Below are 20281 nucleotides of genomic sequence, written 5' to 3'. Positions count from 1 at the left end.
TGATATATTTAGTAGTGTATATTATAATTACAAAACAAAAATACTGTGTTCCTGCCAACAATTAATATTTCTGTAAAAGTTTTTAAATAAAAATCATATCACAAGTGAACTAATCAGATGCAATTGACTCCACTTCACACTTACATAAACTACTGCATTTCTATTTTCCGGTAGTAGCAACGATTGCTCAGACTGATACAAGATTAAAAAATTATAAAGAAGAGACCTATTCAATCAAATCGAATCTTTATAAAGCTTATTTTATCAGGAATATGGATATATTATAGAAAAAGAAAGGAAAATGATTACTGCATTTAGTGGTTTTAAGAGCTCTACCATCTCAAACAGTGGTACACATTTTTTAAGGCTTCATCATAAGCATAAAATTAAAGTCTTCTAAGCTTTCTATAATAGCTGTATTTTCATCTGAAATAGTTTATAGGAATATTAAATAGACTCCACTCAGTACATCTTGGCACTTTATTTTACTCACCCTAGACTGTTGAAAGGCAAAGCTGATCTTAGAGGATTTAGACTCAGAATGGAAAGAGCTGCATCTATATATCATAAGATTTTTACCTAAAGCTCTCTGCTAATTCATCACCTAAGTGGTTATAAATAAGGTAAATGACAGCTTTGAAATTTATGAAACAATAATGGAAATATTGAAGAACAGATCAAATAAATATGTTTACTATCTTTTATTTAGAGATGAACATCATTCACAAACAAAGAATGATTTCAAACAATTTACTCTTATTTTACACAAATATAAATAATTTATTTTCACACATGATCTTTAAAACATTTAAATCAATATATTTATTATATATATTTATACATTAGAATAAAAGTAACTGAGATTTTCTTTCAGTGCAATAGCTTACATTTGCATTATGCATTTGCTGCAATCGATATTATTTACTACTAAATATTCCTCAGTCAAACAGACAGATCTATGCTCAAATGCATCCCAGTTATGGTTGTCCTAATTTTTTTTGTTCAGACAGAGGACAGAGGCTCTTGGAATACATTATCCAATGCATCCATTTGTTTTTAAAGATGGTAGGATGTGATTTGAAGCCATGGTTTCTATTTTTATAGTAACTCATTCAATGGTATTATGCCGTGATTAATTTGAATTATTAGAACAAGTATTTTAAAAGTGAATGTCTTCCAAAATATTTTACATAAGCAACAGCAAGATGAAGCCGGTAGTAGTAGTTCTGGTAGTTTTTGAGTGCCTTGAGCAACTGTCCTACTAGCTGACACATAATGCTGTATCCCCTTCTCCTCCAACTCATTATTCCTGATGAGCATACCATTTTCACAAACTCAACCAAAACTACCGATTTCCATATAGGCTACTCAAAAGAAACAACACAGCAGTTAATGGAAAGCAATATCTGTCCTTATGTAGAATCAACTCTCAACTACTCATCAAAATCTCTCAGATGAACCTAAGCAGCAAATACTTGCAGTTACACAGATTCAATGTTTCTTCTCCCTATTTTTCTGACTTAACATGTTATCTCTATTTCCAAATTCCTCTAACAATTAGCTGTTGCTCAAAGCAGAAATCTATTACAAGTTGCTTCTCTTTGAAATCATAACCCTTGGTCAGTGCACACATTTCATCTTTGTCATGCATTAATTCCTCAACACAGTTGTTGCTAATGGAAGAATTTAATCAGTTGTCTTCTTGAACTGTCTGCACTGGTTAACCACATCCAAAACCAATGTAAAAATTCTCTGGCCAATTTTTATTCATTTCTCCAAGTTAACTTTTTTTCCAAAAATAGATAATCTGATCACTACCAAATCAAAGCATCCTCCTCCAAAGTCCTCCAGTCATGCACTAACACATCTTACCTCTTCTAAATTTTTTAATTAGATCACCAGTCAGAGTTTCTCCACCTATTTTATAATAAATGTCATCAGAATCACAAATGCTTTATCTTTGATCCATCTGATACCATGCTCCTAAGTGCAAGGTGTATTTCAAAACTTTTGAGACGTTTTAGGAGAGGTACTTATAACTGACCTGGATTATTGTAATTTTAGTACATTATTACAACATATGTAATAAGCTGACCTGCCTACTTTTGTTATTCAAGATCGAAGAAGACAGCTGTAACAACACTTTGAACAAACCCTACTAAACATTGCTTGTCATGGGCTGATTAGTTTTCAGCTGGCAGTAGGGAAATTTACTATGCAATAAAGTTTTGAGTTAAATTGAGCAAAATGCTCCAGAAAGTTATGAAATACTCCAGACAGTTTATGGATTATCTTTGTAAGCTGAGCAGATGTTTTTCAATGGCATGGGTAGTTGAAGGGTGGTAGAGAGGAGGTGAAAAATTATGAAAGATGTGGGAGGGAGAGGGACATCAGAGCTAGTTGAGAAAATTTACAATTTTCTAAATGAAGACCACAATGTAGACAATAAGCATACAGTTTGGAGTTGGAGTGAACAACTGTACACAAAATTACTCATAAAGATCTGAACATGTGCAAAAATTTGTGCAAAGTTTGTTTCCAGGCTGCTCAGTGATGAATGGAAGGAAAGAAACATCGGTGACTGTAGGGACATGGTTGAGCTCATCACCCCCAATTCATGAGTACTTGAGTCTCTGAGGGCCTGTGATGAATGTTAGATTTATTTATATAATCCAGAGACTAAACAACAGAGTGACCAAATGAAACATCCTGGATCCCCCAGACCCAAGAAGGCTGGGCAAAGCAAATGTGTCAGGGACGTCATGATGGCCCCCTTTTGTGGCAGTAAGGGCATCATATACACCCACTGGGTTGCCTTGGGCTAGACAGTCAATAAAGAGTACTTTGTGGTGGTTTTAAGAGAGTTTAGGAAGAGATTTTGATGCAAAAGGATAAAGCTCTTCCACTTGTATCAGTGGCACCTGTATCTGGACAATGCTCCAGTCAACAATTTAATCATGGTAACCAATTACTTGGCAGAAATGGACATCAAATCTGTTCCTCACCCTCACTGCAGTCTATACCTTGCTTCCTGTGTCTTTTGGTTGTTTTCCAAGCTGAAAAGAATCTCAAGGACAGTAATTTTGAAGACATTGAGATGAAGAAGGCAGTGACAAGGGTCCTGGACTCCTTCACTTTGGAGGACTTCATGGGGCCTTCACAAAGTGGCAGAAGTGTTATGAGTGCATTGAAGTCAAAGGATCCTACTTAGAAGGAGATAATTGCCTTGTCTCTCTTTCTTTCAATTAATAAATGTCTACCCACAAAAAGTTTCTAAATTTCTGGAATGCACCTTTTTATATAACTCTACATCTCTCAAAAATCTCTTGCAAATTCCAAAATTCTCAGATTGTTCACTCGTAGTTGCACTTTGACTATCCACATGAAGAATACAATCCACTGCACCTTGAGCAAATTACACAATCTAATTGGTGGGATATGTATAATAACTGCAAAACAAACATCAAGGAAACAAAAGATACTTTCAAATTTTTGACAACTTTCTGGTCTCTATCCACATATTACCAAGAGAATCTCTATAAATTTTGCAGAACTTTTCTTTAGCCAGTATTCAGCTAGGGTGGTTCTGTACGTGCACTCTCACAAATTTAAATCTGCCATTTATACTTTCAGTTCACACTGCTCATACAACAAAACTCCTCCCCAATTCTCCTTCTTACTCCAGTCTTACAATCAAATCTTTCAGTCAATCTCCTTCTCTCACAAGGGACATATTTCAATCTACACAAACATGCTGCACCGTGTCTCATTCCCAAGAAAGCAACTTCTCTGCTACACTAATGCTGCTAATTATTATTTTATTGCCCTCACTTACAGAATATCAAAAGCGATGAAACAGTAGTAAACAGTCACTTTCATTATTACTTTGAAACTATCTCACTTTTCAGCAATCACCATTATCAATTCCATAGAGCCAGTTCTAATGGAGACTCGCTCACCTGTCTCTTATCCCTGAACACTTTGCTGAAAGTAATGTTCATTCTGTGATCAAAGTCTTTAACCATGTTTGACAGCAGAATAACCTATTAGCTAAATTGTCTGCATATGAGGCTATAACTATCTTACATCTTTTTTACCAGTCTTCAGTTTAAATAACAACAAAAAGAAACGCAACAGTATGAGCAGTAACTAGTCACACACTGCTAGAAAAATGATATAAGCTTTAATTCACACTCAACTTGGTTTCTTAATGCCAGATATGGTCCCCTTTTAAAGATATGAAATTGTGAACATACTTCATGGGGTTATTTCTAGAGTACTTTTACAGTACAATAAGTACACAGTTAAATCTGTCTGAGCAAGTTCAACAAGATGAGGATGATGATGAAGATTGGTACCAAGAGAGCCTTTTAAATAGTTTGGCATGAGGATTGGTTTCATTGTTACTTAACAACTCACCAGAATTTGCTCACCACTTCTTACAAAGAATATCTAATATGGCTTAATTTCATATCAAAATGTAACACCATGTATTCTTTATTTATGTATTTATACATAGTTCATGTCATACTGGTATTCTAGTGATTATTGTCAGCCTATCAACCTAGGGCTAATCTATAAATGAGCTGAGAACTAGGTGCAAACTTATCTAAATTTTAACTTGTCTTATGTAACAATTGCTCTGCATCTTGGTAAGGAGAGTAAATGGATCCTGATAAGTTGATAAAGAACAATGAAATCAATCAGTTCTGATCCCACTCAAAGCTGCTGAAAAATATTTTTCATGAAACCTAACTTCACAGCAAGGCTAAATATATACAGATATTATTATGAATATTAATTTATTCAAAAGCATTATGAAAATTTGGACCAAAAAATAGCACCCAAACACAGTCTGAATTGCATTAAAAGAAGCCATCTGAGTGCTTAATCTTCACTCACTAACATACAACAAGCACTACCTCACAGATGTACTATGCCTTTGTTTTTTGTTTCTTTCCAATGCTATTACAACTGCTGCTACTATTTTGAACTACCAAACTTTATAAACATTTACTCTCCATAGCTACAACAATTTTTTTCTCTAGGTATGAAGCTTTAGAAATTTAAGCTGTACATCAATGTCACTAGCAAAACACTGATGTACATGAATGTCATCAGCATGGTCACTGACCATTTATTTTTAACCAAATAATTTAAAAAAGTATTTGGAATCTATTTCATTCAGAAATTTGCCAAAAGGGAACAGTTAATTATATTGAACCAAGCCTTATGAAAGGATAGTTCAACTTGGAGAAGTTTGAATGCAGAATATAAAGAACCATGACTAAATACAAAAATATATTTTGTCCAACACTCTAATAAGGCTGTCAATCCACTATTCTTATTTCTTTATTGCCTACAAGGGGCTAAACATAGAGGGGACAAACAAGGACAGACAAAGAGATTAAGTCGATTACATCAACCCCAGTGTGTAACAGGTACTCAATTTATTGACTCCGAAAGGATGAAAGGCTAAGTCGACCTCAGCGGAATTTGAACTCAGAACGTAATGGCAGACGAAATACTGCTAAGCATTTCACCCGGCATGCTAATGCTTCTGCCAGCTCATGTCAATCCACTATTCTATCTCCATTAAAACAAAGTCAAATAATTGTTTGTTTCATTCACATGATTTCAACTATTAAATAGTATTTATATACAATAGTGTTAAGTATTCAATTTGAGATACATTTTCTATTAAGGAAAATTTTTATATCAAATCTGGTTTAGTGGCTGACATGATATATTTAAGAATTTACATTTTAAAATAATAGAAGAATTCAAATATTCAAATGACAAGCCAAAATTTCAAACCTTCTGTTATGCAGATTAATGCAATACTTTCTAAACTGTAGATATTCCTAAGTTGAATAGAGTTTATATATACATCTTTTACCTTACTTCTTTTCTGATATTAGATAGAAAAAAAGCAATACTTTTATTTAGAAAGGGCACATGAGAAAATAAGATTAATGTTTCTCACTTCAAACTATATCAGGCCATATTGGGAAAATGTCTTAAAATAGACTGTTGCAAATAGCCATGTGGAAACAAAATAATAACCTGGTAGAGTTTTGGTCCTGGCTGTGATCACGTAAGAAGGGTGCTAATTTTATAGGAAGCACATTGTAAATGATGGATGTTTATTGATGAGAAACAAGAATCTTTCTAACATTAAGATTGTATAATGAATCTGAATTTTTCTTCTGGAAGATAGCTTTTATTGGCCTTATTTTTCATAAGATGCTTATAACTTTTTCTGGAAGGAGTTCTGATAGATTATTTCTTTCTTTTTTTTTATATAAACAAAAAAAAGAATAAAATTTTTTTTCATGTGTACCAACAGCTTCTGTATTAGAATAACCAAAGAAATTGTGAATACATGAACAAAATTTGTATGATGCTTTCAAAATTATAACTTGGTTGTGTGCCTAGATATATGTTCAAATGCTGCCACAAAAAAGGAGATACAAAAGAATGGATTTTAAAAAGAAGGGTATTTGGTATTTTGATAACTTGGGTAATGCCAGAATTGTAGACACAAAATGAAAATATTAAACAATCTTTTAAAATCAATTACATTAGGAACTACCTAAAGAGTAACCTTCTCTTAAATACTATCTCTTATTTTGAATGAAATCAATAGTTTTAATTGTATGTATCTGAGGAGCTGTTGTAATATATAAAATAAAAATAATAATAAGTAAAAAGTTCATAAAAATATATGTCAGATTGTCTGAGAATTTTTTAACTTCTATAGCAGAAATAATAACAGAAGTAATTTTTATTCAGAATGACAATGACAATGAATATCATAAGTTTTCAGAGACTGTTATAGTATAAGATGCTTCATTCTGCAGAAAATGCACTCACTCACCAGAGTTCTTAGTGCTGACAGACAATGAGAAAAATAATCATGATTGAATAGATTTTGACAGCTGTTTAGCTCATTGATTGGAGCCAGGGCACAATAGACCACAAAATGTAGCCAACAGTAACTAACAATACTACAAAACTGTCAAATTTACAACATTAACACATAAAAGTTAAAATACAGACTAAATAAAACCAAATTGCTAAAAGTTTTTTTAAAAAATGTTAGAAATTAAATACAAGTCCTCATATATCAAGATATGTTCATAAGTCATAATGAATGAATTTAAAAGATTAATAATGACTCAGCCTCCCATCAATTAACACACACACACACATGCATATATACATGCATATAGAAGTATATACTTTTCCACTTGTATCAAGGTCTGTATATAACTGAGCATATTGGCCCTATCGTAACCAATATAATTTACCTTCATCCTCTGGTACTGCTAGTCATAATCCTATTCATTCCATCATGCCCTTTCTCCTTTTTACCCACACATCCCAGCTCTCCTTCTGTCCTCACATTATTTCCTGGACTACATTACCTTTTGTCACTACTCTAACTGTTTGGACAGATTACCCCAAATGTATGTGTGTATCTCAGAATCTCAGAATATAAAAATATTCCTATCACATACTACCCACTCTTTCATACACTACTCTAATTACTTATCATTCATCTCTAAAATTCATGCTTTTAATACTCCTGCCTCTCACTCTGTAAAGTAGTTGGCAAGTAAACAAAGTCATAGAGTTAAGGGACTGTTATGTCCTGTCAAGGAAATTTTTACTTAGAACTGAACTTTGAAAAAAATACACTCTCTACACTCTGGAAAATGTGAGCTTGGGATGATCTTTTAGTTTTGTTGGGGATATACCAACTTCTTTAGCATTAGTATATCATAAAAATGCTCTGTAAAATTGTAGTAAGAAGTGCATCTACTCAGAGAAATCAACACCAAAGTGAATCATGGGGAAATATGCAGATCCAGGTGAACAATATCTCCAAATATGTGCAGATTTTGATCAAGAAACCCCAATCAATGAATCTAATATAGCTTGATTTTTACATTTATATTTATATTTTATATTTTGAAAACAATCTTCAAGTAAATGTGTGGCAAAATAATTATAGTTACAAATGCAGAACGAAACACCCAACTCAATTTTTTTTTAATAGTCCCTCAATTGGTATCTACTTTATTAGCATGTGTTTTTGTTGGAGCAATGTCTCTTATTTTGTTGGAGTAGTCACACTACAATGATTTCTTGTTCTGTGATAAATATATGTTGCTTCATTCTTTGATAAGTTAATCACCCACTTTCACCATGTTATCTATAAATACTTTTTCTGTGTTAACAATTGTATTTTCATTATCATTTAGATTATTTTCATTAAGACCCATTTAAGCTATCTTACTATCAGTCATGAAATACACAAATGGAAGATCATTATTGATGTACCATTTTCTTCACTATCCACTTCTACAAGTTTACTGTTCAAGTTGGCTGGTATACATTTTTGTGTCTAAAATCTGACAGCATCTCTTATTTCATGTAATATGTGTCAGAACTGCCCAAGCTGTGTGAGTATCTTTCAAACCCATGCCTTGGCCCATCATCATTACTGACCATAGTTGCAGACAAGAGGTTGTGACAGACATGTACAAAGATGTCTTTAGTTACTAGGCCGTATGCAGTGGAAACTGCATAAACAGCATCCTTCATAGTAAACTGCTTTTGAATCCTTCCTTTCAGAAGTTGTCTTTATAGTGAATATTTTGCATAGCAACAATAGCCAAATCTAAATGAATATATATATTGTAATTACATATAAATATGAAGAGTAACTAGTTATAAATTACTAGATGGCATTGTTGCATACTTAAAGTGAAATAACCTATAAAATGCTTACAGTATTACAATAGTTTTGAGGGAATATTATTTTGAAAGAATTAAATATTATTGTTCATTCAGAACTGGTTTGAATTACTCAATAAAACTCTTTACTTTTGTTCTTCTTTTAACTTAAATTGAGTCATAAAATTTATAAAATGGAAATATAAAAAAATGCTTATTGTAGCATGATTTCTAGTATCTACTTAATGCGCTTCAGATCCCTAATTTACTACTAGTGTATTTGTATGTGTTCAGATAATGAATTTCCAGTCTGGATAGTATATATTTTTTCATAATTTGGGCATTTGATGCAATAAATCAAATTTCTGCTTTTACAGTACATATTTCTATTCATGAATATTTATTTTTCCAACCCTGCATTGTTATAATGACCAGCATGTATAAAATAGTATGTACCATAATGATTACTGTTGCATTTAGTTGCTGTGAAATTTTATCATAGTTGTTTAGATTAAACTCTGCCTTTATCAGAAGGTGTTTCATATTTTACAGTTGTTTGCTTCACACAAGCATTAGATAGGTAATTAAATTTTTTAATTCATTAATTTGTCTGCTAAGAGGCAGGTGTGATTAGGAAATATTAAATATATTCTGATTAGTTGGATTTTGTTTCTACAAAAGCTACGATGTACTTGTCTTGTGTTCTTCTTCCTTGGGTTGCTTAGACATCTGCTCTGCATATTCTACACAATATGTTAGGAGGATATTTTTATTTAAGTTGTTCTGAATTCTTTTGTGTTTCTCAACAGTACAAACTTTTTTCTGATTAGAATGAAATGCTAGGTTTTATATGTGTGTTGGATTTAAAGTATTGGTACGTGGTTGTGTCTTTATAATGTATATTTGTTGTGGTGCTAGTATTATTTTTAAAAAACATTAAGTCAAGAATTGCAATTTTGTGCTGCTCACCTCCTTTGTAAAGTTAAGAGCTTGGTGTAAATTTTTCAGAAGGAGGCTAAAATTTTAGCCTACCAACAGATTTTGTTTAAATTAGAAAACTGTGGTCAAGGAATCTTTTCTATGAGTCCTCTTTGCATCTTCTAAAATTTGTCTTGTAGTTTTCATCTACTTTGATACAGTTTTCATTCCAAGTATCACATTACTGAGTATGCGTATACTGGAGCAAATTTTGCTCCAAGATTTTATTTCTGATTTGTTGGTAGGTTTCTCCATTGAAAAAGAATATATTATTCTCAAGAATAAGACTGAACATCTAACAAAGTCTATGATATACCTATGGGAATCACCCTGTAAGGTCACATAGAATATTTGTGTTAAGGCTTTTTACATCAAAATTAACCAACAACAAATTTGGTTCTTTTGTTTGGGGTAGATGATGCAAGAAATCCATGTAATTTGGCATGAAACTCAATATGTAGGTATATGGTAGCTTTAAAACAATAGGACATACTAGATCAACCATGATGAGTTTAAGTTGTACATCTTTTGATTGAAACAATTTTACATACTCACCACTTTGTTCTTTTACTGCATTTTGAATTTCCTGAAGTCTTTTCAACAGGCCATAATGGTTGATAGATTTTGGTTAAAAATTCTTAAGGCAAGGAATTTCATTATAGGTAAGGGAATTATGATGCCTTGAAACCAGATGTATGATGTTTTGAAATCCTAATTCCACCATCTATATTCTAAGATACTTCAAAGTAAAAGGTTGTATCATTTAAATACTCTTCAACTAAATCCCAATAATATTTAGCATTTATTATGATATCACCAAGTTTATCTGCTTCTTTGAGGACATTGGTTCATTGTTTTTCTGATTTTATAATATTTTATCAGACATTAATATTCTGTTCAAGAGAGAATTTGGAAAGTATACCAATATACTTGTCTCAATGAGTATTTGATCTTTTTAGTTTGGGTGGGGGGATTTTCATTTGTTTCTTATCAGATATACATCATCCTCACTATCTTTATCAATAAAAAAATTCAACCAATCAAAATTTTTAATTGAATTATGGAATTTTCTCAAGTTCTTGATGGTCGACTGTTGATGTGGGTATAAATTTTAGTTATGTTTTTTTTTGCCAAAAGCTCATCATTATCCAAATTCCTTTTGATGGATTAATAATGTTAATGTCTATTTCTTCAATTACTTTTGAACTTTTACTTTCAAGTTTCTTTCTTTCCTTAGAGTTTGTTATTCCAACAATAAAAGATGAATTCTTCAATGTTTAGTATTTCTGTTGTTCTTGATTTCTTCTTGTTGGACTATTTGTTTTGGTCATTGTGTTTTACTTTGTTTCACCATGTTCTCTCTCCTATTCTGGGTATCAAGTATATTGTTTATCCTTTATCTACATGAGAAAACAATTTAGGTTTATTTCTGGATGAAGAATGGCACATAATCCACATAATCAGAATATTTTTTAATGTTAGCAAATCAAAATCACCTGTTATCAGACAAATCAATGACTTAAAGGATTAAATTACAAACCGAATGCTTGCTCAAAGCAAATAACAACAAAAAGAACTAAAAAAAACTTGTTACCAAAGACAATATTTGATCCAAAGAACAACAATAAAAACTGATTCACTTTATCAAATGTTCAAATTTTTATGAAGAAATATAAAACTCATTCCTTGTCACTCATTATGTCACATTACTTTTGCTCAGTTCACTAACTTATACATTCACCCTTTTCACTCTTCCATCCTATTCTGTCTTATATTCACTTTGCACCTGGACCTCACAACTTTCTTTCCCTCACTCATTCTCTCTCTCACTTTCTAGATGAGCAAGCTATGTATTCACCACCTCAGCATCACACCTACTCCTCTTCTTATATCATAGTTTCTTATTCCTGCAGTCTATACCCTGCTCAGTTGAGGAGTCTTATCTTGTAAGTACTTGGCAACCTCATTGGTGCAGGTAACACATAAAAATCGTCCAGTACACTTTTTTAAGTGTACTGGGTGATTTGTAGGTAGGACATCCAACTGTAGAAACCATGCCAAAGTAGACATAGAACTTAGCAGTATCCTCTTGCTCATCTGTTTTCATCAAATCATCAAATCCATGCCAGCATGGATAAAGGGATGTCAAATACTGATGAAGGTGATGATATATTGGCCAGATTGGAAAGTCATTATCAGAACACATGCACATATAGCCAGGAAGAAATTAGTGACCTGAATGTCAGACAGATTCCATGAAGTAGACATTTGAAATAACATGCTGCAATAAACATTTTCTTAATATTTCCATGACATTTATTAAGGTGGAGAGCTGGCAGAATCATTAGCACTCCAAGCAAAATACTTAGTGACATTTCATCTGTCCTTGTGATATAAGATCAAACATTTCCAAGGTGTTCTTTACCTTTCAACCATTTGGTGTTGATAAAGTACCAGCCAGAAACTGGGGTCAATGTAATCAATTTACCTCCTTCCCCAAGAATGCTGGCCTTCTATCAAAATTTGAAATAATTATTTCCATTTTATAGGCTTTATGATGCAAGTGAAGTTTGAAGAGTGAAAGTAAAGAAATTTATTGAGTAATTCAAATCAGTGCTGAATAGACACTAATATTAATTTTAATTTAATTTGATTAAAAAAACAAAATCACTCACAGACTACTGTAATACTGTAAACATTTATAGATTATCTTCCTTTAGCTATACAACATTGCCACACATAGTTATAGTTATAGTTGCTGTGTAAATATTCTCCAAGATATAGTTAATGTTGCATAAATGTTTACCTGAAGACTGGTGAAAATACAAAATATAATAAATAAAATGTAAAGATAGGGCTATATTGGAAATTGATTCACTAATATACTCTCTACACAGATTTTTACAATCTGTGGTCTATATATTTCCATTCTGTATGCACTAACATGGCAGGAAAACAAAGAGAATCTGCAAAATTGCAAAGAATTATATGGGAAATATCAGGAAAGCTATCAATGCTTATCAAGATGATAGACACACAAACATCTATTTTATGTCCAATGCTAAAATATTTAGTTGATCGAAAATAAGTGAAGAAACATCTGAACTCAGAAATTAGGAACTTATCTAAAATTTTATCAACAATAGAAAAGAAACCCACAATAAAACATTGACGGAAATCAGCATAAATGCTGGAACTTAATGAAGATAATTTAAAATAAGCAGCATATCATAAAATTTATGAACAAAGGAATAAACAGTCTTATACCATCTAAAATCAAAGCATTTATTATTCAAGTGCTCAATAAGAAATTCAAATATATTAAATTGTTAGGAGCTATGACAACGTCTATGTAAAACATGTAATGGAAATTAAAGAATCTCAAATATACAATACAAAATAGATACATGTATATTACTTTTATTCAAGACATGTTTAGTTATATTTATACATATAACATATGCATATTTCATCAGCTGTATTTAAGTGAGGCAGAAATGTGGCTGCAAATTCATGGGCGTATGTATGTATGTCTGTATGTAAGTGTATATATATTTATATACGCATATTTACACACATATTATATACATACATATAATATACATATATATATTGTGTGTGTGTGTGTGCATGCATGCACGTGTATGTATATGTATATATCTGTGGGAAGAATGCAAAACAATCAGGATAACAGTAAAGGAGTGAGGAAACAACTTTTTTTTTAATATGAAAACCTCTAAAATATTAATCCAAAAAAAAAATACATTAAAGAAATGTTAAACTGACTCAGGAATATAAAATCAATAATGACATGAATGTGCTTTTCATGGCATATCTTAATATTCCTGAAAAGACACAGAATTTATCATGAAACTGCTCAGTATATAATACAGATTAACAATCCTTTATCTGAAATTCTTGAGATCTGAAAATTTTCAAATCAGATATTTTTACTTCTCTGAATGATTGTATATTTGCATCTATAAAATAGGTCAGCATCAAGATGAACCCAAGCCAAAACATGTTATCCACTAGTACTTTAAAATATAACTTCATTCCATCATAATCACTACTTTGTCACCCACCTCTGCTCTCCCTTGCCTCTAAGCGGTAGGGCAAAATGCTTAGTGGTATTTAATCTGTCTTTACATTTTGAGTTTAAATTTGACTGGGGTTGACTTTGCCTTTCATCTTTTCGGTGTTGACAAATTAAGTACCACTTGCATATTAGGGTGGATCTAATTGACTGGTCTCCTCCCCCAAAATTTCGGGCCTTGTGCCTAAAGTAGAAAAGATTATTATCCTCAATCCTGTTTTCTCAGTTAATCTCCTCTCTACTGTCTTCTGACAAAATATATCTGTCCCATTCATAGAGGTTCTAAATCACATTGTGAGCAACAAAGTAACCCACCACCAATAATGTGCTAGTGCCATAACAAAAGTACTTAAAACATTTAGTAAATGGTTGGTATATCAAATTGAGCTGTAACAACACAGGGTTTGAGAGAACTATAATCTTGCCTGTAACAATACAACATTTATAGTGCTGGTGCCATGAAAATTCATGCACCTATTACGTTCTGTAAAATGATTGGAGTAGAAATTATGCTAAAGCTGAAACATTGATGCAAGTCTTGTGACCCATTAGATCCTATGGAATTCTCCAACCAATGCCACCATTGAGGACAGATGAAACATGATTTATACTTTTTTTGTTTACTAGTTTCAGCTCGAGTTCTGAGGCCATGCTGGGACATAGAGTTTTTAAGAAACATACAAGATTTTTTTAGGAACATACAAGTAAAATAGCTAGTAATGTTACATCACATGAAGTTTTATGTGGAAGTGAAATTTACATGAAAAAAATAATGTTTTGTATATTCTCTATAACTGCACCAAAAAGGATGCTTACAAAATTAACAAAAATACAGAACGAAACACCCAACTCAATTTTTTTTTAAAAGTCCCTCAATTGGTATCTACTTTATTAGCATGTGTTTTTGTTGGAGTAGTCACACTACAATGATTTCTTGTTCTGTGATAAATATATGTTGCTTCATTCTTTGATAAGTTAATCACCCACTTTCACCATGTTATCTATAAATACTTTTTCTGTGTTAACAATTGTATTTTCATTATCATTTAGATTATTTTCATTAAGACCCATTTAAGCTATCTTACTATCAGTCATGAAATACACAAATGGAAGATCATTATTGATGTACCATTTTCTTCACTATCCACTTCTACAAGTTTACTGTTCAAGTTGGTTGGTATACATTTTTGTGTCTAAAATCTAACAGTTCTCTTATTTCATGTAATATGTGTCAGAAATGCCCAAGCTGTGTGAGTATCTTTCAAACCCATGCCTCTGCCCATCATCATTACTGAACATAGTTGCGAACAAGAGGTTGTGACAGACATGTACAAAGATGTCTTTAGTTACTAGGCCGTATGCAGTGGAAACTGCATAAACAGCATCCTTCATAGTAAACTGCTTTTAGAATCCTTCCTTTTAAAAGTTGTCTTTATACTTAGGCATCAATAATCTAAGGATGACTTAGTTACATGGCTGAATTGCTGAGACCCCCTTCGGTCATGACTGACCATGGGATTGCACCCAGAAAGTTACCCTCCCAGGCACAAGTCCAGGCAAGGTTGTTTATGGAAGACCAGCAGTCGCCTATGCATACAGGCCTCCCCTCTGCACACTACCAGTGTCATCCAAGGGAAAGGCAAAGGCTGATTCAGCTTGGCATTTGTGACGTCACAACTCATTTCTACAGCTGAGTGAACTGGAACAATGTGAAATAAAGTGTCTTGCTCAAGAGCACAACACGCATCCAGGTCCGGAATTCTACCTCAGAACCTCACAATCATAAGCTCGACACTCTAACCACTGAGCCATGCACATGGCTGAATTAATGATATCATATTTGGGGCAAGTTATTTGCATAAACATGAATTTTCAAAGTAAGCTCAACTAAATAATGCACAAAACAGTTATCCAGAGATATAAACTTGTTCCTGGCATCAAGTCCGTGTTCCTTGCAGTGGACATAAACTGCTGATATAAAAAGTTTTCTTAGCAGTCAGATACCCTTGGTGATCCATACCCCTTTGTTGATATAACAATGCACTGGTAACATTTTCATCTCTTTAAAACAGCAAGCATGCTTGGCTTTTGACTATCAGAGACTTTTATATTTATGGTTTGCAGCTGTATTAGCAAAGCTTTGTATAGTTAATCTGTCCTTCACATCTTCATTGACTGTTGTAAGTATTTTTTAAGGAGCAGAATAACAACATTTCACTAGCATTATACACTTGTTTTACAGTTAAATTTTGATGGGCAGCAATCTTTGCAAAGCATATCAATAAATTTCTTTGCTGCTTTATGATTATTAAACACCTTACCACTGCCACCCTGTAAATATTTAATGCGGTGCCTTTTCTTTAATTGCTGTAATAAACTTTCTGAATATTCACAGTTACTTTTAATATTCAGTTCATTTTGACAGATTCTTTCTTGTTTCAGGATCAATCAGCTCATTGAGTACAATATATTCATTCTAACTCAAATGCATCTACTCACTCAACCTACATCAAAAATATTCATTTTTTTCCTCTGTGTATATATATATATATATGTGTGTGTGTGTGTATGTGTGTGTGTGTGTGTGTGTATGTGAGTTTGTGTGTGTGTGTATGTATATGTGTATGTGTGTACACATGTGTTCATGTGTCTGCATGTAAAAGGCAAAAAGTTTAAGAAGCCTGCTATATACACATATGCATGTGTATATATATACACATATGCATGTATATATATATATATATATATATATATATATATATATAGACAGAGTGTAAGTACCTTGAGAGAAAAGTTGGACCTAAGAAGCATCAGTTGTGGTGTGCAAGAGAGATGATTGTGCTGGTATGGTCATGTGGTGAGAATGGATGAGGATAGCTGTGTGAAAAAGTGCCACACCCTAGCGGTTGAGGGAACCTGTGGAAGAGGTAGACCCAGGAAGACCTGGGATGAGGTGGTGAAGCACAACCTTCGAACATTAGGCTGCACCAAGGCAATGACTAGTGACCAAGACAAGTGAGACCATAACCCATGGCCTTTACCACTGGTGTAGCCAGCCCACTTATGCGTACCTTTCCTTCTTTGGACACAAAACTCTGCTTGCAAAGACCTGTTGAGGCAAGTGAAATCAAAAGCGAACCAAATTCGACAACTGGCATCCACGCCAACCTTCCTTCATTGGACACTAAACTCTGCTTGCAAAGACCAGTTGGGGCAAGTGAAATCAAAATTGAACCAAATTCGATGACTCACACCCGTGCCAGTGGAGTGCTAACAGATCCATCCAAGTGGGATCAGTGCTAGAGAAGCCGTCTGGCTTGCATCCTGGTGGCACATAAAAAGCACCATTTGAACGTGATCGTTACCAGCGTCATTTTACTGGCATGTGAACAAAACATTCGAGCGAGATTGTTGCCAGTGCCACTGGACTGACTTCTGTGCAAGTGACACGAAAAAAACACCATTTGAGCATGGTGGTTGCCAGTACCACCAGACTGGCCTTCGTGCTGGTGGCATGTAAAAGCACCCACTACACCCTTAGAGCAGTTGGCATTAGGAAAGGCATCCAGCTGTAGAAACTCAGCAAGATCAGATTGGAGCCTGGTGCAGCTATCTGGTTTGCTAGTTCTCAGTCAAATCGTCCAACCTATGCTAGCATGGAAAGCGGACGTTAAACGATTATGATGATGATGATATATATATATATATTCACACACATACACATATGCATACGTACACACACTCACACGGATACACACCTATATATATATATATATATATATATCATTTGTAGAAAACATAAATCCAGGAAAGCAGACTCTAAGATGTAGAGCAGTGTACATTTTAATGCGGGAGAGTGGTTTATGCGATTACGCTGGGTTTCCTGTCCATAAAGGGTTTAGCTTTATGGTGTATTGTCAGACCTCAAAACCTCTTGCCCTAAGACCTCTTTAAAATTCATAAACCAGCCTCCCCATTAATATATATATAATAATAATAATAATAATAATATTAATAATAACAATGAAAGGGTAAAATTAATTAATTAATCAATCAATTAATTAATGCTGCACTGAAGATGAGAAATAAGTTAGTAAATATAACTTTTACTTTAATCTTGAAATGCATAAGTAGCTAATCTGAGTCAAGTGGATTCATTATTTCTTCTTTTTGCCTACGTAAAAAAGTGTGTTACTGTCTCAGAGATCTTTAGAGTGCATGGTGAAGCAATTAGCTGACCCCTGATTATAATTATGTATATAATTACAGAATATTTGTGTGTATATATATATATATATATATATATATATATATATACTGTCGATTTCTGTTGATTACTTTCAGCACAGGAATTCAAATTTGTCCATCTGTTTTTTAGGGTCACTTATAATGGCTGTTCCAATTCAAAACACCAGTTAGATGTTGTCGAATTTTTCACTGCTGTCAAGTTTTCCACCTGCTAGCTAGCTAAGGAATTGATAAGTATAACTTTTACCTCTTTAATTTTCACTATTACCCACTGGGATATTTCTGGTCGTTTTTGACATTTTTAACAGTATCAGGCACAAAACATGGTTATTAATGCACATGAATGAATGTTGCAATGATGACTACTGGCAATAAACTGGCACCAATTAACATAGACTTAGTGAGATCAACACAAGGCAGGTGAGATCAGCCCCAATAGCTAGCAGACAATATATGGCTCACAATAGTTATACATTGTCCAGGAACCTTTCATATCCATTCTGAGACTTTTCATTTGTGGTATTTCTCTCACTGAAAATACTTTCAGATTTTAGTTTCCAGATACAGGATTTAGTTTTCAGATACAGTATATAAGGATAATCTGAAGTTTAATGTAGTTATGCCAGCAATTATTAAATGATAAACCTTACCATAAAATGTAAACAAATATTCTTCCTTGAATTTCCATTTAACAAATTTACTGACAAGGCATTGGTTGACATACGGCTATAGTAGAAGACAGAAAACCAAGATGTTACATGGTAGACTGAACCTGAAGCCATAGGATTAAGAAGTTCCCTTGTTAACCACAGAACCATGCTTACATGCATGCACACACACACACACTTTCATTTATACATTGGTTTCAGTCATTGGAATGCAGCCATACTAGTACACTATCTCAAGGTTTTTAGACATTATAACAGTGTTAATATTTAGACTGGCACTTATTTTATAGATTTTCTATTTCTATTTATTGAATAGCTAACTTTATCTTTTCTTGTGTAAGCATGTGACTATCATAACAAGAGACTGTACCCATGAATCAATCATTTTGTTTGGCTGAAATACTCAACATCAGTATTACTGATCGAAGTGTATACATAATATTATAAATGGCTGTTTGGCAGTTTTCAACTAATGTATCCTATGATGCAACTGAACTGCAATTAGCAATTTAAAACATTTAATTGTACTTTAAACATTTAGACTTTCTAGGGCTGCATACACTGGTGTTTTAGAGACTTGCTACCGTGTAGTGTTAAAATAGAAAAATAAACAAGAAATATCAAGAAAAATTAATTCATTTTGCTATAACAGAGTCAAGACTGTAATGGGCTTAGAATATATTTGTTCAATCGATTGTTCAACTTCCTAGTTTAGCACTGTCAGTGAATTCCTATATATTTGTTCAATCGATTGTTCAACTTCCTAGTTTAGCACTGTCAGTGAATTCCTAGCCTCACTTAAAACCATGGTTCAGCCTGAGTCACATAATACATGTCAAAACTTTCACAACAGCAATGATACAAGCTTAACTTTTCATTCATAAAAGTAAGCTATAATTGTCATAGAAGCCCTAAGTTCCATTCATAAAAGCCTGCAGTTGTTATTGATGTTTGCTCTGCTTACAGAAAAACCAGTTGCACTCGTAGATGTCAATTGTGCTTGGAGAAGACATCAGTTGTGATAGTTGTGAAGCTTGATGCACTTATGTTAATCTACAATGGAAGAGTCTAACTCCATAATGTTATACTCTACTGCCAATGCTAACTATATGGCTTAAGCTACTCAATCCAAAGAATTACTTGAATCTCTAGCCTGTTTCATTTGCTTCACCAGAATGGAGAAATGAGTGTCTCCATTCTGGAGAGCAGACAGAAAACATGCTTGGTTAAAATATCATACATTTTAGACAAGCTATAAGACTTTCATCAGAATTTCAAGGAATATGTATATACATATACAGGATCTAGTAAAACTTGGGTTATAAATAAAATAGGAAAAAAAAACCCACTTTAATTTGACAGTTTGCTTTTAATTCTATACTTGATTGATTTGGAATAAATTTCACTTCAAGCATAATAAAGAGAAGGCAATACAGCAGTGATAGAAAATATTTTCCTGTCACCTCAGAAAGTGAATCTAGTGCTATCTTACTTCGTTTATTTTGGATTTAATTTTTTATTTTTGCTCCTGCTTTTAATCTTATCT

The 20281-nt window shown here is 33.1% G+C and overlaps 1 protein-coding gene and 1 long non-coding RNA gene across 4 annotated transcripts in view; both read right to left on the bottom strand.

Moving 5' to 3' along the window:
* LOC115214428 (meiotic recombination protein SPO11-like) overlaps positions 1-20281 on the bottom strand; it is a 757765-nt gene that overhangs the window by 383058 nt on the left and 354426 nt on the right. The gene's annotated exons all lie outside the window — the stretch shown is intronic.
* On the bottom strand, positions 2458-7008 carry LOC118764260. The gene is made up of 3 exons (XR_005000061.1): positions 6997-7008; positions 4434-4438; positions 2458-2546 (listed from the first exon to the last, which is right to left on the bottom strand). It is a non-coding gene; the product is annotated as an uncharacterized LOC118764260 (long non-coding RNA).

This window comes from Octopus sinensis, linkage group LG7, assembly GCF_006345805.1.
Source record: "Octopus sinensis linkage group LG7, ASM634580v1, whole genome shotgun sequence".
Lineage (NCBI taxonomy): Eukaryota > Metazoa > Mollusca > Cephalopoda > Octopoda > Octopodidae > Octopus > Octopus sinensis.
Note: the sequence above shows the minus strand (reverse complement) of the source record. Positions and strands in the feature narration are given on the sequence as shown.